Genomic DNA, 25,929 nt, shown 5'->3' on the forward strand with positions numbered 1-25,929 from the left:
TGTGCTACTGTTGGGTGGGCCTGAGCCATAAATGGGTGGGCCCTGGCCCACCCAAGCCCACCTGTGGCTACGCCACTGCGATGCTGGATCTAGTGCTCACTAATGGAGGTACTGTTTCTGATATCCAGGTGGGTGCCCACCATGGGCGTAGTTTGACTGTTTCATTTGGGAGGGCAAAGGATGGGGCGGAGCATATTAGCATATTCATTTGCATATATATATATATATATATATATATATATATATATATATATTCAAATGAATATGCTAATATGGAGGAAGGAAGGAAGAGAAAAAGAGCTGGCTTTTTTGGGGAATAACCATAATGAATTTGTATGAGATATCAAGCCAGCTCTTTCTCCCTTCCTTCCTTCCTTCCTCCTTACCCAGCACTCCCTCTTCCTCTCCAGTAGTATTTCCCCACCACCCTTCCCATACCATGCCAGTGTTGACCTTAGAAATGCATAGGCTCTATATGTAGATCCTTCAAGAGGTAGTGTGTCATGATTTAGGCTCTACACCCTTTCTGATGTTTTGGTGCCACCTCAGTAAGGCCAACACACAATCTCTCCACTGCAAAACGCTATACACAAACTAACACACTCATATCCTTACTAAACCATAACAGCACTAATTCCAAGGACAGGACAAGCTACAACCTTATTCGTGAAAAGGCAGAACTGTAATTACAGCAGGCTCTTAAACACCAATACACTACCTCATGAAAAAAAAGCAAAACAAAAAGGGCTGCAAATACTACACGCTAGCAGAATGCTGCACCTTGATCACACATGAAAAACACATGACACACGGAACTAGAAATCAAAAAATATGAAGGCAAAATACTGAACTGGAAAGTTAACTCAAGAATTCAGACTCAGCATGCAGCAATACCAGAAAAATTGAAACTTACATGCAAAATATCACAGATGTGCATTTCAAAAAGCTGACATATTCCAATTAATAAATTCTGAATAAAATACTTTTTTCTACCTTTGTTGTCTGATCATTTAGTTTTTCTATTTGCTTTGGTCCCAGTGCCTTCTATTTTATGCAGTGTCTTCTTTCCATTTGATATTTTTTCTCTCACCATGTCCACCATCCTCCTGTGTCCTTATGCGTCCTGTCTACCAGCTGTAGCCCTGTCCCTATCCTTCCTGGAGTTTCAGTATCTGCCCTCAATGTGTTCCAAACCAGCCCTTAAACTCAGCAGTTTCCCCTCCATCCATATTCAGCATTTCTCCTCACTCCCCTCCATCCATGTGCATCTACTTCCTCTGTCTTCCCACCCCTCCATCCATGTCCAGCATTTCTCCTCTCTTCCCTCCCCTCATAGGCGTAGTTTGACTGTTTCATTTGAGGGGGCAAAGGAAGGGGCGGGGCATATTAGCATATTCATTTGCATATATGTATATGCAAATTATGCTAATATGGAGGAAGGAAGGGAGCAAGAGCTGGCTTTTTTGGGAATAACCAGTGTTCGTTTGCCAATGGATAGCCACTGAATCGGAGAGGCAGCGGGTTTGGCGGCAGGCAGTGGTGTGCTGGTAAATGTTTAACAACAGGCTCTCCCCCTGGTCCCCATCTGCGCCCCCCCCCCCAAATTGCAGAGCTGGCTATAGCCGGGGAGAGAGCCTGTGGGGGGGGGGTATAAATAAGTAAATATAAACTTTTAATGTTGAGCACCTGATTCTCAAAGTGAACATATTCCAAACACTATAATGAAAATAAAATGATTTTTTTCTACCTTTGTTGTCTGGTGACTGTTTTTCTGATCATGCTGGTCCAGTATCTCATTCTGCTGCTATCTGTCCTCTTAACTCCGTTTCCAGGGCTTCCTTTCCATTTATTTCTTTCCTTTCCTCCTTTCTTCTTCATTTCTGGTCCTCAGCTTCTGCCTATTTTCTTCATCCATGTGCAGTTTTTCTCCTCTCTTCCTTTTCCCTCATCTCATCTCCTTCCTCACTCTTTCCTCCCCTCCATCCATGTCCAGCATTTCTTTTCTCTCCCCTGCCCTCCATCCATCCATGTCCAGCGACCCTTCTCTCCCTTTGCCCTGCAAGCACCCATACCCAGCGACCCTCCTTTCCCCTGCCCTCCATCCACCCATGTCCAGCAGTGACCCTCCTCTCCCCTGCCCCCATGCCCAGTGGCCCTCCTTTCCCCTGCCCTCCATCCACTCACTCCAGCAGTGACCCTCCTCTCCCCTGTCCCCATACCCAGTGGCCCTCCTTTCTCCTGCCCTCCATCCACCCAGTCCAGCAGTGACCCTCCTCTCCCCTGTCCCCATGCCCAGTGGCCCTCCTTTCCCCTGCCCTCCATCCACCCAGTCCAGCAGTGACCCTCCTCTCCCCTGTCCCCATGCCCAGTGACCCTCCTCTCCCCTGCCCCCATGCCCAGTGGCCCTCCTTTCCCCTGCCCTCCATCCACTCACTCCAGCAGTGACCCTCCTCTCCCCTGTCCCCATACCCAGTGGCCCTCCTTTCCCCTGCCCTCCATCCACCCAGTCCAGCAGTGACCCTCCTCTCCCCTGTCCCCATGCCCAGTGGCCCTCCTTTCCCCTGCCCTCCATCCACCCAGTCCAGCAGTGACCCTCCTCTCCCCTGCCCTCCCTTCATCCTGCCCTCTCCCCGTTCTTTCTCCTCCCCCCCGCCCCCCACCGCAGCGAGCCAGTTCTCCTCCCTCCCTCCGGATCCGTCCCTCACCAACTTGATCTTCGAATTCTTCGCCTGCCCGCTAGCGCTGACTCTCCCCTGCTGGTTTGCGCTTCAAAATGGCCGCCGAGACTTCAGCAGAAGTCTCGTGAGGCCGCCTCTGGAAGTCTCGGTGGCCATTTTTAAAGCGCGAACCAGCAGGGGAGACGGGAGAGAGCGCTAGCGGGCAGGCAAAGGATTTGAAAATCAGGTCGGTGAGGGACGGATCCAGAGGGAGGGAGGAGAGCCGGCTCACGGGGGGGGGGGGGGGGTCAGGGGGGGGGAGGAGAAGGAATGGGGAGAGGGCAGGGTGAAGGGATAGCTGCCTGGTGCCGGCCCTGCGTTTGGGGGGGCATTGCCCCCCTTCGCTCCCCCAGTCTACGCCCATGCCTCCCCTCCATCCATGTGCATCTCCTCCCTGACTTCTCTCTCCTCCCTCCCTCCATCCGTCCAGCAACTCTCCATTCTTCCCTGCCCTCTCCTCCATCCACCCATATCCAGCAAACGTCCTCTGTTCCCTGCCCCCTCCATTCATCCATCCATGTTCAGCAATTCTCCACTCTCCCCTGCCCTCCATCCATCCAGCCATGTCCAGCAACTCTCCATTCTCCCCTGCCCTCTCCTCCATCCATCCATATCCAGCAAATTTCCTCTCTCCCCTTTCCCCTCCATCCATCCATGTCCAGCAATTCTCCTCCTTCCCCTGCTCTCCGCTCCATGTCCAGCAACTCTCCATTCTCCCCTGCCTTCTCCTCCATCCATCTCCAGCAAATTTCCTCTCTCCCCTGACCCCTCCATCAGTCCCTGTTGTCCAGCAATTCTCCTCTCTCCCCTGCCCATCCTGTTTCTTTCCATCCCCTTCCCCATTCTATCCAGTGTCTCCTCCCCCCTCTCCCCCTTCGCAGCATCTCCCATCTCTCTCTCTCAATAAAGAACGACAACGTGGATGCAGCAGCTCACAGGTTTGCTTGCTGTGTTTTGAGTGAACGGCGATGGCTGCGTGGGGGAGTGGAAACAGAGATTTATCAAATGGCTTCCGTCCTTACAGTTGACTAGATAGGCTGGCTCACTTCTACTCCACTCTAGTATCAAAGTTGCAGCAGCAAACGGGCGGGCTCGACTCTGTCCTTCGCTTCCCTGCCCTCTCTGCGTCCCGCCTTCCTCTGATGTCATTTCCTTTCTGGTGGGCGGGACACTGAGAGGGCAGGGAAGCGAAGGATGGAGTCAAGCCTGGCTACTTGCTGCTTTTACTACTGGAGTGGTGCCCCGCCCACTAGTTCGCCGCTGCAGGAAAGAAGACTAAGTCATCATCATTGTCGTTTGGGGGGGCAATGCCCCCCTCGCCCCCCCAGTCTACGCCCATGGTGCCCACCTATGTAATAGTGATCATCACACCGTATGGTTTGATATAAGGGCGGAGGCAGAGTGCGGACGCACAAAACTCAAAGTACTGGATTTCAGACGTACTGATCTTGATAAATGGGGGAATACCTGAAGAAGGAGCTGTTGGCGTGGGAAGGCGTAGGAGATGTGGAAAAACAGTGGTCCAAGCTAAAGGCTGCTATAAATATGGCAACTGATCTTTTTGTGGGGAAAGTAAACAAAAACAAGAGAAGCAGGAAGCATAGGCGTAGGCGTAGTTTGACTGTTTCATTTGAGGGGGCAAAGGATGGGGGCGGAGCATATTAGCATATTCATTTGCATATATACATATGCAAATGAATATGCTATTCTCCGAGGACAAGCAGGCTGCTTGTTCTCACTGATGGGTGACGTCCACGGCAGCCCCTCCAATCCGGAATCTTCACTAGCATGTGCGGCCGATGCGCACCGCGCATGCGCGGCCGTCTTCCCGCCCGAAACCGGCTCGTGCCGACTAGTCTTCTTTTGTCCGCGCTCGGTACGGTTGTGTTTCGCCGTTCGCGCCCCTTAAGTTGACCTCGCGCGTCTCCTTTTTGGTTTCGCTACTCAAAAAAAAAAAAAAAAAGGATTTGGAAGAGGACCTTTTCGGTCTTTTTCCTTTTTTCCGCTACTTCCAGTTTTTGCCCCGGTAAGTTTTCTTTCGTTTTCGGGGTAGGCCCTTTTTAGGCCTCGGGTCAATTTTTTCTTCCCCTCGTTTTTGGTGCCTACCGCAATTACGAGTTTCGATTTCGCCGGCGAGATTTTTCCGCCCATGTCATCGAAGTCTCCCAGCGGCTTCAAGAAGTGCACCCAGTGCGCCCGGGTAATCTCGCTCACTGACAGACACGCGTCGTGTCTTCAGTGTCTGGGGGCTGGGCACCGCCCGCAGGCCTGTAGTCTGTGCTCCCTTTTACAAAAGCGGACTCAGGTAGCGAGATTGGCCCAGTGGAACGTTTTGTTCTCGGGCTCTTCGTCGGCATCGGCACCGGGGGTATCGAGTGCATCGACGTCACCAGCGTCCAGACCTTCATCCTCGGCCGCGATTGCATCGAGTGCATCGAGGCATCGACACTCTGCATCGGGGCTGAGACATCGGAAGGCTGCGTCGGCGTCGGTGGTACCGGGACCTCGTCTGCTGATGTCGTCGGACGGTGGTGCTTCGTCTGGAGTGCAGGTGAGGTCTTTTCCAATCCCCTGCTGGTGGCGGTGAGCCTTCGGGTGGGTCTCCCCCTACCCTGAGGGCTCCTGCGGTACAGCCCCCCCGAGACCGACCTTCTTCGGCCTCGGCCCCGAGGAAGCGACGGCTGGATTCTACGTCCTCCTCGTCGGTGCCGGGAAGCTCCGGTGACGTGCTTCGTCCCAAGAAGTCGAAGAAGCATCGACACCGGTCCCCTTCCCGTGTCGGCACCGAGAGCTCTGGGTCGCCGAGGGAGTCGGCACCCAGCAGGCATCGGCACCGAGAGGACCGCTCACCCTCTGTTCAGGAGGTGTCGATGCGCTCCACTCTGGACAGCCCGGAACAGCCTCCACGCCCGGAACAGACTCTGACATCGACACCTGCATCGGCTTCCACGTCTTTCTCCACAGCCACTCTGCACGAGAGTCTCCGGGCCGTTCTCCCAGAGATTCTGGGAGAGCTGTTGCGCCCTTCCCCTCCGGTACCGGGGGTGCTTGCGCCACCGGTACCGTCGAGTGAGGCGCCGGCTGGCCCCTTGCCCGGGGTGAGGTCTCCCAGGAAGGCTCCCCGACGACGTCGGCGGAGGGAGCTTCGCCGGTGCGGGAGAGGGAGTCTACCTCTCGACGCTCCCACCGTGGCCGCGGTTCCACGGAGTCGAGCCGGGCACGGCTTCAGACACAGGTTCGTGAACTTGTGTCTGATACCGATGGTGAGGCCTCGTAGGAGGAAGAGGAGGACATCAGATATTTCTCTGACGAGGAGTCTGATGGTCTTCCCTCTGATCCCACTCCCTCTCCTGAAAGGCAGCTTTCTCCTCCCGAGAGTCTGTCTTTCGCTTCCTTTGATCGGGAGATGTCTACGGCCATCCCCTTCCCGGTGGTTGTGGAGGACGAGCCCAGGGCTGAAATGTTTGAGCTCCTGGACTATCCTTCTCCACCTAAGGAAGCGTCCACAGTACCCATGCATCATGTCCTCAAAAAGACATTGCTGGCGAACTGGACCAAGCCATTAACTAACCCCCACATTCCCAAGAAGATCGAGTCCCAGTACCGGATCCATGGGCACCCAGAGCTGATGCGCACTCAGTTGCCTCACGACTCTGGAGTTGTGGATTTGGCCCTAAAGAAGGCTAAGAGTTCTAGGGAGCATGCTTCGGCGCCCCCGGGCAAGGACTCTAGAACCTTAGACTCCTTTGGGAGGAAGGCCTACCATTCCTCTATGCTCGTGGCCAAAATTCAGTCTTACCAGCTCTACACAAGCATACACATGCGAAATAATGTGCGGCAGTTGGCGGGCTTGGTGGATAAGCTCCCCCCTGAGCAAGCCAAGCCTTTTCAGGAGGTGGTCAGGCAGCTGAAGGCGTGCAGAAAATTCCTGGCCAGAGGGGTGTATGACACCTTTGATGTTGCGTCCAGGGCCGCTGCTCAAGGTGTGGTGATGCGCAGACTCTCATGGCTGCGTGCCTCCGACCTAGAGAATAGACTCCAGCAGCGGATTGCGGACTCGCCGTGTCGTGCGGATAACATTTTTGGAGAGAAAGTCGAGCAGGTGGTAGAGCAGCTCCACCAGCGGGATACCGCTTTCGACAAGTTCTCCCGCCGGCAGCCTTCAGCTTCTACCTCTACAGGTAGACGATTTTTTTGGGGAAGGAGGACTGTTCCCTACTCTTCTGGTAAGCGTAGGTACAACCCTCCTTCTCGACAGCCTGTGGCCCAGGCTAAGCCCCAGCGCGCTCGCTCTCGTCAGCAGCGTGCGCCTCAGCAAGGCCCCTCGGCTCCCCAGCAAAAGCAAGGGACGAGCTTTTGACTGGCTCCAGCAGAGCATAGCCGACATCCAAGTGTCAGTGCCGGGCGACCTGCCAGTCGGAGGGAGGTTGAAAGCTTTTCACCAAAGGTGGCCTCTCATAACCTCCGATCAGTGGGTTCTCCAAATAGTCCGGCAAGGATACACCCTCAATTTGACCTCAAAACCTCCAAATTGTCCACCGGGAGCTCAGTCTTACAGCTTCCAACACAAGCAGGTACTTGCAGAGGAACTCTCCGCCCTTCTCAGCGCCAATGCGGTCGAGCCCGTGCCATCCGGGCAAGAAGGGCTGGGATTCTATTCCAGGTACTTCCTTGTGGAAAAGAAAACAGGGGGGATGCGTCCCATCCTAGACCTAAGGGCCCTGAACAAATATCTGGTCAAAGAAAAGTTCAGGATGCTTTCCCTGGGCACCCTTCTCCCCATGATTCAGGAAAACGATTGGCTATGCTCTCTGGACTTGAAGGACGCCTACACACACATCCCGATACTGCCAGCTCACAGACAGTATCTGCGATTTCAGCTGGGCACACGTCACTTCCAGTACTGTGTGCTACCCTTTGGGCTCGCCTCTGCGCCCAGAGTGTTCACGAAGTGCTTGGCTGTAGTAGCAGCGGCACTTCGCAGACTGGGGGTACACGTGTTCCCATATCTCGACGATTGGCTGGTGAAGAACACATCCGAGGCAGGAGCTCTACAGTTCATGCAGATGACTATTCGCCTCCTGGAGCTACTGGGGTTTGTGATAAATTATCCAAAGTCCCATCTTCTCCCAGTGCAGAAACTCGAATTCATAGGAGCTCTGCTGGATTCTCGGATGGTTCGCGCCTATCTCCCAGAGGCGAGAGCCAACAACTTGTTGTCCCTCGTCTCGCGGGTGCGAGCGTCACAGCAGATCACAGCTCGGCAGATGTTGAGATTGCTGGGCCACATGGCCTCCACAGTCCATGTGACTCCCATAGCCCGCCTTCACATGAGATCTGCTCAATGGACCCTAGCTTCCCAGTGGTTTCAGACTGCTGGGGATCTAGAAGACGTGATCTACCTGTCCACGAGTTTTCTCAAATCCCTGTATTGGTGGACGATTTGGTCCAATTTGACTCTGGGACGTCCTTTCCAAATTCCTCAGCCACAAAAGGTGCTGACCACGGATGCGTCTCTCCTGGGGTGGGGAGCTCATGTCGATGGGCTTCACACCCAAGGAAGCTGGTCCCTCCAGGAACGCGATCTGCAGATCAATCTTCTGGAGTTACGAGCGGTCTGGAACGCTCTGAAGGCTTTCAGAGATCGGCTGTCCCACCAAATTATCCAAATTCAGACAGACAACCAGGTTGCCATGTATTACATCAACAAGCGGGGGGCACCGGATCTCGCCCCCTGTGTCAGAAAGCCGTCAGCATGTGGCTCTGGGCTCGCCGTCACGGCATGGTGCTCCAAGCCACATATCTGGCAGGCGTAAACAACAGTCTGGCCGACAGGTTGAGCAGGATTATGCAACCTCACGAGTGGTCACTCAATTCCCATGTAGTGCGACAGATCTTCCAGGTGTGGGGCACCCCCTTGGTAGATCTCTTCGCATCTCGAGCCAACCACAAAGTCCCTCAGTTCTGTTCCAGGCTTCAGGCCCACCGCAGACTGGCATCGGATGCCTTCCTCCTGGACTGGGGGGAGGGTCTGCTGTATGCTTATCCTCCCATACCTCTGGTGGGGAAGACTTTGTTGAAACTCAAGCAAGACCGAGGCACCATGATTCTGATTGCTCCTTTTTGGCCGCGTCAGATCTGGTTCCCTCTTCTTCTGGAGTTGTCCTCCGAAGAACCGTGGAGATTGGAGTGTTTTCCGACCCTCAGCACACAGGACGAAGGGGCGCTTCTGCATCCCAACCTCCGGTCCCTGGCTCTCACGGCCTGGATGTTGAGAGCGTAGACTTTGCCTCTTTGGGTCTGTCATAGGGTGTCTCCCGCATCTTGCTTGCTTCCAGGAAAGATTCCACTAAGAGGAGTTACTTCTTTCTATGGAGGAGGTTTGCCGTCTGGTGTGACAGCAAGGCCCTAGATCCTCGCTCTTGTGCTACACAGACCCTGCTTGAATACCTTCTGCACTTGTCTGAGTCTGGTCTCAAGACCAACTCTGTAAGGGTTCACCTTAGTGCGATCAGGGCATACCATTACTGTGTGGAAGGTAAGCCGATCTCAGGACAGCCTTTAGTTGTTCGCTTCATGAGAGGTTTGCTGTTGTCAAAGCCCCCTGTCAAGCCTCCTACAGTGTCATGGGATCTCAATGTCGTTCTCACCCAGCTGATGAAACCTCCTTTTGAGCCACTGAATTCCTGCCATCTGAAGTACTTGACCTGGAAGGTCATTTTCTTGGTGGCAGTTATTTCAGCTCGTAGAGTCAGTGAGCTTCAGTCCCTGGTAGCCCAGGCCCCTTACACCAAATTTCATCATAACAGAGTAGTCCTCCGAACTCACCCTAAGTTCTTGCCAAAGGTTGTGTCGGAGTTCCATCTGAACCAGTCAATTGTCTTGCCAACATTCTTTCCCCGTCCTCATTCCTGCCCTGCTGAACGTCAGCTGCACACATTGGACCGCAAGAGAGCATTGGCCTTCTATCTGGAGCGGACACAGCCCAACAGACAGTCCGCCCAATTGTTTGTTTCTTTTGATCCCAACAGGAGGGGAGTGGCTGTGGGGAAACGCACCATATCCAATTGGCTAGCAGATTGCATTTCCTTCACTTACGCCCAGGCTGGGCTGGCTCTTGAGGGTCATGTCACAGCTCATAATGTTAGAGCCATGGCTGCGTCAGTGGCCCACTTGAAGTCAGCCACTATTGAAGAGATTTGCAAAGCTGCGACGTGGTCATCTGTCCACACATTCACATCTCATTACTGCCTGCAGCAGGATACCCGACGCGACAGTCGGTTCGGGCAGTCAGTGCTTCAGAATCTGTTCGGGGTTTAGAATCCAACTCCACCCCCCTAGGCCCATGTTTATTCTGTTCCAGGCTGCACTCTCAGTTAGTTGGATAAATTGTTAGGTCAATCTCAGTTATGTCCTCGCCTTTGCGAGGCCCAATTGACCATGGTTGTTGTTTTGAGTGAGCCTGGGGGCTAGGGATACCCCATCAGTGAGAACAAGCAGCCTGCTTGTCCTCGGAGAAAGCGAATGCTACATACCTGTAGAAGGTATTCTCCGAGGACAGCAGGCTGATTGTTCTCCCAAACCCGCCCGCCTCCCCTTTGGAGTTGTGTCTTCCCTTCTCTTTGTCTTGCTACATATGAGACTGGCCGGCACAAGCCGGTTTCGGGCGGGAAGACGGCCGCGCATGCGCGGTGCGCATTGGCGCGCGAGGGCTAGCAAAGACTTTGCTAGTGAAGATTCCGGATTGGAGGGGCTGCCGTGGACGTCACCCATCAGTGAGAACAATCAGCCTGCTGTCCTCGGAGAATACCTTCTACAGGTATGTAGCATTCGCTATATGGAGGAAGGAATTGAAATTTACAGGCAAAATATCACAGATGCACATTTCAAAAAGCTGACTTATTTCAATTAATAAATTCTGAATAAAATACTTTTTTCTACCTTTATTGTCTGATCATTTAGTTTTTCTATTCGCTTTGGTCCCAGTGTCTTCTGTTTTATGCAGTGTCTTCTTTCCAGTAGGCTTCCCTCTGCTCCCCACCCTCCCAGTCCCATCCATCTCCTGCTCCTTCCCTCTGCTCCCCACCCCTCCCAGTCCCATCCATCTCCTGCTCCTTCCCTCTGCTCCCCACCCCTGCCAGTCCCATCCATCTCCGGCTCCTTCCCTCTGCTCACCTCCTCTCCCAGTCCCATCCATCTCCTGCTCCTTCCCTCTGCTCCCCACCCCTCCCAGTCCCATCCATCTTCCCTCTGCTGCCTCCCCCCCCACGAGGTCCAGGATAGTGACTCCGTTTACCCCCTCTCTTCCTCCCTCCCTCAGGCGCAGGCAGCAGTCTTCTTCAACTTTTCTGTGCTCCTGGCAGCGGTAGCGATGTATACACGCTGCCTTCGGTCTGCCCCGGAAGCTCTCTCTTCAAGTTCCTGTTCCCACCTATGCGGGAACAGGAACTTGAAGAGAAGGCTTCGGGGCAGACCGAAGGCAGCATGTATATGTCGCTACCGCTGCCAAGAGCACAGAAAAGTTGAAGAAGACTGCTGCCTGCGCCTGAGGGAGGGAGGAAGAGAGGGGGTAGAGTCGGTAGACAGACACACTCGTTGCCATCGGCTTCGCTTCCCTGCCCTCTCTGTCTGCGTGCATCCCGCCTTCCTCTGATGTCATTTCCTTTCGGGCGGGACGCTGAGAGGGCAGGGAAGTGGAGAGACGAGCGTGCCTGCTTGCTTTTTTTTTTAATACTGACGCCAGTCGTCGTCGTTTGGGGGGGCATTGCCCCCCTCGCCCCCCCCCCAGTCTACACCCATGGCAGGAAGCCTTTATGGTTCTCCAAACAAGTAGCTGAAAAAATAAGAGCTAAAGAAGCTTTGTTCAAGAAATACAAAAGAACGCTACGAGAGGATCATGGAAAAGATTATCGGATTAAACTCAAAGAAGCAAGGAGGGAAATACGGCTAGCGAAAGCACGAGCGGAAGAAAAAAATGGCTAAAGATGTAAAGAGAGGTGACAAGACCTTTTTCAGATATATTGGAGAAAGGAGAAGAGAGGGGAATGGAATTGCGAGACTGAAAGATAATGAGAATGGCTATGTGGAGAGTGATGAAGATAAAGAGAACGTGCTAAACAATTATTTCTCTTCGGTGTTCATGGAGGAAAATCCTGGAGAAGGACTGCGGTTGGCTGCCGAAGGAACTTCTGGGAATGGAGTGGATACTGCACCGTTTATGGAAGAAAGAGTTTATAAACAGCTGGAAAATCTGAAGGTGGACAAAGCTATGGGGCCAGATGGGATACATCCCAGGATACTGAAGGAGCTCAGAGAGGTCCTGGCGGGACCTCTTAAAGATTCATTTAATAGATCTTTAGAGACGGGAGAGGTTCCGTGAGATTGGAGACGAGCGGATGTGGTCCCTCTTCACAAAAGTGGAGACAGGGAAGAAGTGGGGAAACTACAGACCGCTAAGTCTCATGTCGGTGGTAGGAAAAATAATGGAGTCGCTGCTGAAAGAAAGGATAGTTAACTTTCTAGAAGCCGATGGGTTACAGGATCCGATGCAACATGGCTTTACCAAAGGAAAATCCTGCCAAACGAATCTTATTGACTTTTTTGACTGGGTGATCAAAGAACTGGATGAGAGACATGTGCCAGATGTAATCTACTTGGACTTCAGCAAAGCCTTTGATACGGTCCCCCACAGAAGACTCGTGAATAAGATTAAAGGGTTGAAATTAGGACCAAAAATGGTAACTGAATAAGAAACTGGTTGACCGACAGGTGGCAGAGGGTGGTGGTAAATGGGTGGTGCCTTTTTGCGGATGATACAAAAATAGCCAATAGAGTGGATACCCTGGAGGGAGTAGAAACGATGAGAAGGGATCTCCGAACCTTATAAGAATGGTCGCGGGTCTGGCAGAGGGAAGCCCCTCTGGTAGAACATTGGAATATCATGAACCATAGTTTAGAGGATGTAAAATATACCATATTAACTCAAATAAGGTTACCTTATGGTGGCAATATAGCAAAAGCATTGAAAATCAAAGAACAAAGAATGATTTTTCAGTGGGATACGGTGCTACCACGTGGCCTAAATCGAGAGATTGGTTACAGGAATAAACGGAAGAGAGGAGCAAAATAGAATTCAAAATAAAGAGCACAGCGCATGTGCTGGCGTCTTTTCGATTGGAGAGTCATGAGTAGAGTGGATTAAGAAATAATGGAGTAAAAATGTAGATTAAAGAAATATTGTGAAATAAAGAAAATTAAGGCTCAGTGTGGATAAGAGTTGAGTGGACAGTAATAAAATATGTTTATATTGTAGAGTACATAAGTACTCCTGACGACGCAAGATATTGCGAAAAACAGTTTGTGTTGGGAACAAACACAGTGAGCGGAATATATGGACTCTAGATGTTAAGAAGTTTTTAATAGCGGCACAAGCACAACGTCATGCAAATTATCTACCCAGATGATTTTATCACATCACAAACACGGAGAAACGTTGACCCGAAGGCCCACCTCGACATAAGTACATTTGCAAATCATAAATATCAACAAAGTGAAGGAGATTGTATAAAGCAAAAGAAATCATTAAGAGACAATAAGGAAGTAGGGAGGGTCACAGTGCAGTGATGTGTGGGTGATTATACTACTAAGTCAAGCACTTGGAATGATATGTAATATGCACAACTGAGCACTGTTTAATTTAAATTTAAGTTTAAGTATCAACAATTGTATATGAAAATAATATTTAAGAGCATATATAAAAAAAAGTAACATAAAGATTTCTAGTAGACAAAAGCAGAGTTAAAATTTATTACCAAGAAGTGTAGAGTAATGCACTTGGGGTGTGGAAACCCGAAAGAGAGATACCGGATAGGAGTGGAGAGATTAGTAAGCTTGACTCAGGAGAGAGACCTTGGGCTGTTGGTGACAGAGGATCTGAAGGTGAAGAAACAATGCGACAAGGCAACAGCCGTGGCCAGAAGAATGCTAGGCTGCGTAGAGAGGGGCATAACCAGCAGAAGAAAGGAGGTGTTGATGCCCCTCTACAAATCGTTGGTGAGGCCCCATTTGGAGTATTGTGTTCAGTTTTGGAGGCTGTATCTTGCTAAAGATGTAAAAAAACTGGAAGCGGTGCAAAGAAAAGCTACAAAAATGGTATGGGATTTGCATTGCAACCCGTACGAGGAGAGACTTGCTGACCTGAACATGTATACCTTGGAAGAAAGGAGAAACAAGGGTGATATGATACAGACGTTCCAATATTTGAAAGGTATTAATCCGCAAATTAACCTTTCCCGGAGACGGGAAGGCAGTAGAACTAGAGGACATGAATTGAGGTTGAAGGGGAGCAGACTCAGGACTAATGTCAAGAAGTATTTTTTCACGGAGAGGAATGTGGAATGCCCTCCCGCGGGAGGTAGCGGAGATGAAAACGGTAATGGAATTCAAACATGCGTGGGATAAACACAAAGGAATCCTGTTTAGAAGGAATGGTTCCATGGAATCTTAGCGGAGATTGGGTGGCGACGCCGGTAATTGGGAAACAAAACGGGAGCTGGGCAGACTCCTGCGGTCTATGCCCTGCTCGTGACTGAATAGCTAGGGATGGGCTGGCAGGGCCGTGCTGATGCAGTAAGCGAGGTAAGCGCTTGCCTTCGAGGGGTGCCACTGCCCTGCCGTCCGTCTGCTCACTTGCAAAATCTTTCACCTGAACTTGTGATTCTCCTATCTCCGCTGCCCTCCCCTTTTCATGCAAAGGAGCAGTATTAATTGAGGCAGGCACGCTCTTCAAGTTAAGTGAGAATACAACCTGATTGCTATTTATGCTTCAGTTTGGGGCTAGCTCCTCAGTCAGGGTGAGTTTCAGAGCTTGAAACAGCATTCAAATTAAAGAGAACCTGAAATTTTAAAAGTGCTAAAAATAAGTTTTAAAAGTATTTGCCTTAAATCTAATTGCAGAATTCAGGTGCTGGGAGTCTGTACTTGGTTGTCATATGCTCAGATTTGTTTAAATCATATGCAAATTAGTCCGGTGTTTTTCACTAAACATTCCCATGAGTGTCTGTATGTTAATCTGCATTCAAATAGAGCTCTCTGATTGGATGATCAGCTTCTGTTAAGAAATCTGCCCAGGAAGTGAACAGAGTGAGAGCTGTCCTTTGCCAAGAGAGACATCCAGCTGTGACTTCCTGTGTTTGTTGACTGAAGTTATAAAAGAGTGCCTGATTGTGGTAAATGAGAAAATATAAGTGAAAAGAGATTGGTGGCGATTGAAGTTTCTCTAGTGAGAAAAGGATCTGAATATTTCAGGATTACTTGAAGTTTATGAAGAATAGAAAAGGGTGAATTTCAGTTTAAGAGTGTTTAAATCCTATAAGTATATAAAGGCTAGGTAGATTTAAGTGACTGTAAGCAAGGAAACCTTAATATTTGATCTGAAATAAATATTTGATCTGAGATAGTTGATCAGAGATAAATGTTTGATCTGAATTATATCCTTTGGTGCAAAGGAGATTAGAATGCAATAGAGTATTTCTTTCTGTTTACCAGTACAGTCAAATAATTCCATTCCACTTAAATAATTTTTTGTTATATATACAGTATGAGGGAGTAGTATCTGGATTTATTGTAAATCAAACTGATTCCATTCACAGGAATTCATATTCACCTTCATGCATTCATCCGATATTATCTTTTAAGGATGAAGTTTTATTTTATGTTCACTCTGTCTCTTGTGAGCTGAGCACAGTTAGTTTCCTCGGCTGGCACGACTACATATTAGAGGTATTTTGATACTGTGTGAAGTTTTACCACAGACGGGTGACATATATAAACCATTCTCCTTGGATAGGATGTGATATGTGAAAATACATTTTGCTTTAATGAAATTGCTAAACTTTAGAGTCAGAGACTTATTAATGAGGGATACATACAGTGCTATTTTTTCCTGAGGTCCGGCTTACTTGCCTGCTCCCTTCTGTTCCTGCTCTGCTGGACGGGGGGGGGGCGCCAACCGATAGTCTGCAGGGGGGCACCAGAGACCCTAGGCACGGCCCTGTGGGCTGGAGTGTAAATTTTAAGGGACTTCGATATTAGCTGCAGAATTTGGTACAAGAACAGTACTGGGCAGACTTCTACAGTCTGTGCCCTGAGAAGGGCAAGGACAAATCAAACTTGGGTATATGTATAAAGTATCTTGTTGGGCAGACTGGATGGACCGTACAGGTCTTTATCTGCCGTCATTTACTATGTAACTATGTAATTGCATAATTTATTTAAGGGGTCCTTTTATTAAGGTGCGCTAATGGATTTAGTGCACTCTAAATGATAAGATGCACATTATATTCCTGTGGATATCTTATCATTTAGCATGCGCTAATCGTTAGTGTGCAAAAAGGATAGGCGCTCAGCAACAGGTTTGCCGCGTGCCAATCCGGAACTACCGCTGGGTTACCGCAGGAGCCCGGTGGTAGTTCCCACCCCTAGGGCACACCATTTCTGGTGCTACAAAAATATTTTCTATTTTTGTAGCGCTGGTGCTTACTTAGCATGGGAGCCCTTACCGCCACCTCAGTGGGTGACTGTAAGTACTCCCCCCGAAATTACTGCATGATCATTTCTTTTCCAGAAAAAAAGACAGTCTTTTACCTGCTGCGGTGAAAGGGGGCCTCAGTGTGCATGAAAAACACATGCTGACGCTAGAACAAATGCAGCTTAGTAAAAGGACCCCTTAATCTGTTAGTGCACCTTAGTAAAAGGACCCCTAAGTGTTTTTTTTAAATGAGAATAGTGTTTTAATATGTATTTTTAAACTTTTCCACTATATTTGCATGGCTGTGTAACTCTCCTCCTTTCCAATGACATCATCAGCTTCATTGGAATGCATACACAATGGCTGCCTGGAATGCCTAATTTTCAAAGTTTCTTTTAGCGTTTTTGAACTCTTTCTGCAGCATTTTTACATTTAAAAAAATAGCGATTCCAAGTGGGGAGAAGTTGCTCTACCTAAACTCATGATCGGTTTTCGTGTTTTTAAAAAGATTTTCACAGATCAATCTGTTTTTATAATTAGCATTTTAAAAATATTATAATTTCTTTTTATTTTTTTAAGGTAGATAACAACTTTATCAATTTTTTAAAGTCATATTTCTTAAGTTTTTGGAATGTTTTAGGGATTTTTTAAAAGCTATTTTAGGTGCTTTAATATGATGCACCTTTGACCTCAGCATGCAACCTATAAACTTGCTTGTTCATCAGTGTGGTTGTTGTTCTGCTAAAAGAGGAGGAGGAGTTCTGCTTGACAGACATGTTGCTGCTGTCTGTGAGTAACTGCATCTTTATATTTGGACTTTGATTTTTCTAAATTAATTGCTTTAAGCTCATTTTTAATACTTTTTCTGTTTTTAGGCTTTGCAGAGACACCGTTGCTGTTTGTGAGTAGCTGCATTTTAATCAATCCATTTGTCTGTTCTTAGAAGGCACACTGGTTTTCAAATTAATATTTACGTAAAGATTTTTTGTAATTTTTACTTTAAGAATTGTTGTTGTTTTAGGCTTTGAATATATATATTACTTATTATTAGGGAAAGTGTCTTGAGAAACCCTAATAGTACTACTACTACTATTTAACATTTCTAAAGCGCTGCTAGGGTTACGCAGCACTGTACAATTTAACAAAGAAGGACAATTTAACAAAGAAGGACAAAGAAGGTATGTGTCCCTTTTAAATGTCTTATTGTGAATGATTTTTTAGTAGATATTCATGTTCTAAACTTTTAAGACTTTTGATTTTCTTTCAGGGGCCCTTATACAAAGCTTCGTAAGCGTGTACATGTGCCAAAATGGAGTTACCGCATGGCTAGCTCTTACGATAACTTCATTTTAGCCACGCGTCTGATACGCGCAGCCGAAAAATAATTCTTATTTTCTGCCATGCGTATTGGACGTGCGCCAAGTGGCATTTGGCGCACTTAGGTCATTACTGCGTGAGACTTTACTGCTAGGTCAATGGCTGGCGGTAAGGTCCCAGACCCAAAATGGACGCGTGGCAATTTTCATTTTGCTGCACGTCCATTTTCAGCAAATAGTTTTTAAAAGGCCTTTTTTACAAGTGTGCTGAAAAATGATTCGGCACATGCCCAAAACCCACGCCTACACTACCGCAGGCCATTTTTCAGCGCACCTTAGTAAAAGGACCCTTTAATATTTTATGCACATACTAACTCCTTTTGTTTCACCATTTGGCTTATGTTTTATTATTATTGGTTTAATTAGTTGCGTCTTGAGCAATAAATACCTGTTTTTTTCAATATAGTGGTCTGCTCTGTTCTGTTTGCCAGAGATTGAAGCAGAGGGATGCAGGTAAAAAGTTCCGCTCTTTTACTCCTTTCAGCAGGATAAGAGAGGGAAGGGGAGAGGATGGGGTTAGAGGCTGGGGTACAGACAGATTTACCCCAAACCTTGCCACCCCCTTTGAGTCAGCTCTCTTTGTACTTTATTTTAAAACTGGCTTAAGTCTAAAAGAAGTAGCAGTGAGGTCACATAGACGCACTGACCCAACACAGCAAGGCATTAGCAGTGCACGCCTCACATACACTCACTTCCCCACCACAGAAAAGGCACAATACAGGCAGCAGCAGTGCAAGCATCACACACTTGTATCTCTCTGTTAATGCATAAAGGTAAATCCAGTTATAAGAATATTCTGTTTTCAATATTATTTTTCCATAGTTGCCATTCTTCTTTAAAAAAAATCCAAACAAACAAAATAAACCCAAGTAATCGCTGTTGGGAAAATATCTGATCCACTGATCCCAGCTGAGTCCCCGTGGAAGGGGAAGAGATAATAGGCAGAGGTTGAAACTTGCTGACAGGCTGCTCTGCTCTTTCTAATCACAGTAAACGTGTGTTGGGCTCTTGTAATATGTCACTGAAATGCTGCAACTCAATCATTGTGCCTCATTACTGGGTTTCTCCATAACTCTTGCAGTATTGCCCTGATCTACATCTTTAAGGACTGAAGGAACGCATTGCGTTCAAGATCTGCATGATGGTACACAAAATTATTCATGCAGATGCCCCAATCTACATGCTAAACCTCGTAGACCTACCTCCCAGAAATGCCACAAGATCATCCCGTAAATTCCTCAACCTGCACTACCCCAGCTGCAAAGCACTTAAATACAAGATGACGCACGCCACTACCTTCTCTTACAAGAGCACGCAGATATGGAATGCATTACCTACAGACCTGAAAGCAATCAAAGAAACATCTATCTTTCGAAAATCTCTGAAAACATTCTTCTTCAACAAGGCCTACAATGAGAACTTATAACCCCACTAAGAGCACTCAACTATGAGCGCACACCTCCTATAATTACCCTAACAACTCTCTTCCCTCACCCCTTCCTAAGCGCTACACACTACTAATTGTATCCGATATCCTGTTATGACAATGTTATCAAATCTATGTAAGCCACATTGAGCCTGCAAATAGGTGGGGGAATGTGGGATACAAATGCAATAAATAATAATAAATAATGTCCCAAGGGGGAGAGGGGAAACGTTCTATGTTAATATGTAATGGGGGTTTTAATCAACAGAAATGCACCTGGAACAAATGGAAAAGCAGCTCACATCCTCCCATAAGTTTAATCATTCTTACTGTATTTGAAACCATGTTTAATTTGAAATAATTATGTGTACTTATAGACATGGCTCATCCTGGAGCTGTCTTCACCCTTTTGCTGGAATTCTACCTTATAAGATGGTGAGTCTTCCCTAGTTCTATAATTCATGACAGAGGTTTTCAACCCAGTCCTCCGGGCATACCCAGTCAGTCAGGGTTTTCAGAATATCTCCATTGAAAATTCAGATTGGCTGGATATGCCCCGAGGACTGAGTTGAAAACCTCTGATCCATGGGTACATTGATACTTAAAATAAATCATGGATTCAAGCAAAGTATATTATCTGCTACCTTTTCAAGTATCAATTTATGTATTTGAATTAACTCACTCCTTTTTAGTAGTAGTCCGTGAGTTACACTGAGTTACAGTAGGTATTTCCCTGTCCCTGGAGGGCTTACAGTCTAAGTTTGTACATGAAGCAATAGAGGGTTAAGCAACTTGCCCAAGGAGCAGCAGCAGGATTTGAACCCACTTCCCTGGTTGCCAACCCACTGCTCTAACCTGTGATGGCTTGACCTAGCCCTTGACTGGGTTGTAGCCATGAAGCAGTGTGTCTGAAAGGGGTATAATGGGAAGACTGAGAAGCAGCTGTGGATTATACTCACAGTGAGATGGCTGAAGCCTCTTCAGGATACTGGCAGTCTGTAGTGTTTGGCTGGTTATGGGTGGCTTCACTATTTTCCTTTTGCAAGGGGCTGTACCTCTGATCTCTGGATCTATCCCAGATTATAGAAATGGTAAGTTGTAGTTGTAGTAGTTTTTGAGCTGTGACTTGTAACTTACTGTTTTCACAATTTTTAACTTCTTTGAAAGAGAAGGCAGGGGAGTGGCTCACTTTCCAGCCTTGTTAGCACATCCTATTTACAGAAAAAGCCTATATCAGAGTAACACTCACTGCTCAGCAGAGCTGCATAATTACCTGGTTCCAGGAGCTGTTGAGCCAGTCCTGGATTTCCAACAACTTCATTTGTCATAGTCATATTTTATTTGACATACTGTCTATCCTTTTAAAACTAAGCAGTTTACAATTAAAAATTTAGAGTTAAAAACAAGGCCTGTGAGTTGAGAAAGACATAAGGTAGCCTAGGTTACATTGCAAGACCAATAAAAAATTACACCTACATAAAATCACTAAAAAAATACAATATTAAGATATAATAGGAAGGACAGAATATACACCAAAAGCAGCAACATGGATTAAACACCTACTGTGGGATCACTACAGCATAACCATACCTAAAGGAAAAACAGAGTACTAAGGAAAGTCTGTGAGAAATACCAAATTTACAGCCCCTTTTAAACTTGTACACAGGTAGGGTTATCATATTTGGTTCCCCCAAAAAGAGGACACATGCCCTGCCCCCACCATACCCCGGCTTGCCTGACCACACCCGCCCCTTTCACACCCCCACCCCACCCCCTGTCACATATCGCCCCACCCCTCCCCCGTCATACACCCCTAAGGGTGTCCTCCCCTCCCCTCCCTTTACCTTACTGTACTGCCTTGGTGGTCTACTGACCTCTTCGGGGCAGGAAAGAGCCCCCTGTTTCCTGCCCGGAGCACTGCCCTGCATCCTGTTCCCCTTGCACTACTGAGTGCTGACTGTCTCTGCGCTGATTCAAAATGGCCACCGAGAGTTGAAGCAGCCTCACGAGACTTCAACTCTCGGTGGCCATTTTGAATCAGCGCAGAGACAGTCAGCACTCAGTAGTGCAAGGGGAACAGGATGCAGGGCAGTGCTCCGGGTAGGAAAGAGGGGGCTCTTTCCTGCCCCGAAGAGGTAACTAGACCATCAAGGCAGTAGAGTAAGTAAGGGGAGGGGAGGCTAGGATAGGACAACATTAGGGCTGCCTGCCAGTCCGGAAATCCGGACAAACGGGCGGGATGGCAAAACCCGCCCGGTTGCCTGGCCATGTCCTCAAAAAGAGGACATGTCCGGGTAAAACCGGACATATGGTAACCCTATACACAGGAAGTTTCCAGTCTTACATCAAGAGGTACAGCATTTCAGAGGGATGGTGCAGCCACACAAAAACATTATGGGAATGGGAAATGGGACTTGATATGCCGCCTTTCTGAGGTTTTTGCAACTACATTCAAAGCTGTTTACATATATTCAGGTACTTATTTTGTACCAGGGGCAATGGAGAGTTAAGTGACTTGCCCAGAGTCACAAGGAGCTGCAGTGGGAATCAAACTCAGTTCCCCACGATCAAAGTCCACTGCACTAACTACTAGGCCACTCATCCACTTATGCATTATGGGGTCCTTTTTATCTGCTGTGGTAAAAAGGGCCCTGCAGTAGCGTAGGGTGCCATTTTTGCTGTGTGCTAGGGCCCTTTTTACCGCAGCAGGTAAAAAGCCCCTAAAAAAGACATGGCCACACGGTAAGATTATGACCACGTGACCGTATGGAGGGGAGCTCTTACCGCCACCCATTGAGGTGGCGTTAAGGGCTCCCACAGTAACCCGGTAGTAATCAGATAGTGCAGATTCCCACTGGATTAGCGCCACACTAGAAATTACAGAATTATTTTCCATAGCACCGGAAATGGTGCACGCTCGAGGTGGAACTGCCTGCAGCCACGTTGACTACTACTCCTCATTATTTCTATAGCACTACTAGACATACGCAGCGCTGTACACCTGAACATGAAGAGACAGTCCCTGCTCGACAGAGCTTACAATCTAATTAGGACAGACAAACAGGACAAACAAGAGATAAGGGAATATTAAAGTGAGGATGATGAAATAAGGGTTCTGAACAAGTGAGTAAGGGTTAGGAGTTAAAAGCAGCATCAAAAAGGTGGGTTTTTAGCTTAGATTTGAAGACGGTCACAGATGGAGCTTGACGTACCGGCTCAGGAAGTCTATTCCAGGCATATGGTGCAGCAAGATAAAAGGAACGGAGTCTGGAGTTAGCAGTGGAGGAGAAGGGTGCAGATAAGAGAGATTTACCCAGTGAACGGAGTTCCCGGGGAGGAATGTAGGGAGAGATGAGAGTGGAGAGGTACTGAGGAGCTACAGAGTGAATGCACTTATAAGTCAATAAGAGTTTGAACTGTATGCAGAAACGAATAGGAAGCCAGTGAAGTGACTTGAGGAGAGGGCTAATATGAGCATAATGACACTGGCAGAATATTAGTCATGCAGCAGAATTTTGAACAGATTGAAGAGGATAGAGATGGCTAAGTGGGAGACCTGTGAGAAGCAAGTTGCAATAGTCTAAGCGAGAGGTGATAAGAGTGTGGATGAGGGTTCTGGTAGTGTGCTCAGAAAGGAAAGGGCGAATTTTGGTGATATTACAGAGAAAGAAACAACAGGTTTTAGCAGTCTGCTGAATATGTGCAGAGAAGGAGAGGGAGGAGTCGAAGATGACCCCAAGGTTACGAGTTGATGAGACAGGAAGGATGAGAGTGTTATCCACAGAAATAGAGAATGGGGGAGGAGGAGAGGTTGGTTTAGGGGGAAAGATAAGAAGCTCGGTCTTGGTCATGTTTAGTTTCAGATGGCGCTGAGACATCCAAGCAGCAATGTCAGACAGGCAGGCTGATACTTTGGCCTGGATTTTGGCTGAGATTTCTGGTGTGGAGAGGTAGATCTGAGAGTCATCAGCGTAAAGATGATACTGAAAACCATGGGATGAGATCAGAGTACCAAGGGAAGAAGTATAGATGGAGAAAAGAAGAGGTCTCAGGACAGCCCTGAGGTACATCAACTGACAGTGGGATAGAAGTAGAGGAGGATCCACTAGAGTATACACAAAAGGTACGCTGGGAGAGATAAGAAGAAAACCAGGAAAGAACAGAGTCCTGAAATCCAAGTGAGGACAGCGTACCAAGGAGTAGGCTGTGATCAACAATGTCAAAAACAGCAGATAGATCGAGAAGGATGAGGATAGAATAGAGACCTTTGGATCTGGCCAGGAACAGATCATTGGAGACTTTAGCAAGCGCTGTTTCAGTTGAATGAAGGGGGCGAAAGCCAGATTGAAGTGAATCAAGAATAGCTTGAGATGAAAGAAAGTCAAGGCAATGGCGGTGAACAGCACGTTCAAGTATCTTGGATAGGAAAGGGAGGAGGGAGATGGGGCGATAGTTGGAAGGACAGGTAGGGTCCAATGAAGGTTTTTTTAAGGAGTGGTGTGACTACAGCATGTTTGAAGGCATCAGGAACAGTCGCAGTGGAAAGTGAAAGATTGAGGATATGACAGATAAAAGGGATGACAGTAGGAGAGATAGTGTTAAGTAGATGGGTGGGAATAGGATCAGAGGAACAGGTAGTTAGTTTTGAGGAGGAAAGAAGATGTGTAGTTTCCTCTTCAGTGATTTCAGAAAAGGAAGGGGTTGAAGGGTTGAGAGAAAGGACTAAGGGAAGGAGAGGTGGAGGTGACCTGGTTGAGAATTCAAGTTTAATCTTGTGAACCTTATCATGAAAGTACTCAGACAGAGTCTGGGGGGAAAATGAAGGGGGAGTTGGAGGTGAAGGCACTTTGAGCAGAGTTCAGTGTGGCAAAGAGATGTTGAGGGTTTGAGCCAAGAGAATTTGTCAACTGGATGTAATAGTCCTGTTTGGCAAGTAAAAGAGCAGACTGGGAGGAGGTCAGCAAGAATTTGAAGTGTATGAAGTCAGCATGGGCATGGGATTTCAGCCAAAGGCGTTCAGCAGAGCCAGCACAGGAACGTAGGTAGCGGATTCTAGAGGTCAGACAAGGCGGGGTTTGGTACGTTACGGGGAATGGGAGGAGCGAGAGTATCCAAAGCAGAGGAGAGAATAGTATTATAGAAAGAGACAGCCTCATTGACAGACTTGGATAACATAGTGGTAGTGAAGAGATTTGAAACACTGGAGGACAGAGTAGAAGGGTCAATAGCCTGAAGATAGAGCCAACGGTAGTTCTGGTCTATGGGATTTGCAGCACTGGGGTAGAATCAGGGACTACAAATCCCACACTATTTTGGGATGTAAGTTCAAAACCAGGACTGGCCACAAAGTGTCTGGGAATTGGAATAACTTGGCATCTCTGCCTCTACTTTCTGAGTCCTGAGTCTTAACATGGATGTTTTTGCATGCCCACTTGCCCAGATCTCCTTACTGTGTAACTGCTTTAGAGCTGAAACTGTAAGATATTCCAGGCAGACTGCCTGGACAGATTGGGGCTTACCAGTTAACACCAGGTGTATATCTGTATCCAAGGTTCCTTATCCACCACTGTGACCTCAGGCAAGTTGGGTGACCTCCTTGAAATATTTTATATAAATAAATACTGTGAAGAGAAGTCAATCAAAACAAAGTAGCTTTAAAAGGTTTTATTGATGGAAATGCAGCAGCTGGAAAAAGTAATGAGGTGTCCATATCTGTCCCTTTTAGAGGTTAAGAAATGTAAATGAAACAAAACAAATAAAATCAAAATAAGATGATATCTTTATTATTGGACTAACTTAATGCATTTTTTACTAGTTTCCAGGGCCAGGAGTAGAGAACTTGGTATCTGGTAAGCTCTCTGCTTCTAAGTTCCGTTTTAAAACAAAGTAAAAATGATTTTCTGCTCTGTTTCTGCAGCAAAAGTTTCAGTGCAGAAATGAGAGATGTCACTGTTCACCACAATCTTCACCTTTACCCCATACCTGATGTTTTGCAACATCTGGTAAGTCCATGCTCTCCGACATGCCGTGCAAGTCCACTTTCTTCCATCTGATATGAGATCAATGACCAGGGAGACGATAAAAAGAGAGTTATGCAAGAATCGCCCCAGGCAGTGACTGCTGTGTGATGTGTTGGGTAATCCTATAAAAACATTTCTTCACTTTGCAGTTCACCTACAGCATCACTAGGGGGCAAAAGTAGACACAAAACACCAACAGATTCTCTCTTGTTCAGATTTAAGAACTTTCTTGATCTGACAACCATGAACCATCCCATGTGTTACCAAAGTAATTTTTAAGGTGGTAAAAGTTAATAATCACAAAGAGCAGAGATTATAAATAGAAATAGAACAAATAAAAGAAAAGAAAAGCAAATATTATATCATTATATCGGACTAACTTTACTATTTCTTCAAATCAGAAATGAGCAAATTATGACATAGAATATATATGTGAGATATAAAAGCATTCCAATGACAGTCTCATAGAGTGTAGGGGTTGAGAAATTGGGAGAGATGGAAAGGTGATCAGAGGGTGACAACGCAGTATAATTTTATGGTTTATAATGTGATAGGAAACCCAGATGTTTGTTAAGTCGTGTCTGGTGACTGTCAAAATATTTAATCATTTTAACATAAAAGGTTTTGCATTCCTGGATAGATTTAAAATGTTTTTAGTATTCTCACCATAAAGTCATTAATGCCTGACCAAACCCAGGATCTTCAGTTTCTGCTGAAACTGAATCTGTGACCAAAATTGGGCGCTCGGTTTTGGCAGAAGCTTAACCTGTAAACAAAACTGCTCCTCACTCTGTCCCCTACTCCCAACCAAAAAAGCCCCCCTCTCTGCTTCGAAGAGATGGGGGGTCTCCAAACCTATGAA

This window comes from Microcaecilia unicolor, chromosome 11 (assembly GCF_901765095.1).
Source record: "Microcaecilia unicolor chromosome 11, aMicUni1.1, whole genome shotgun sequence".
Taxonomy (NCBI): domain Eukaryota; kingdom Metazoa; phylum Chordata; class Amphibia; order Gymnophiona; family Siphonopidae; genus Microcaecilia; species Microcaecilia unicolor.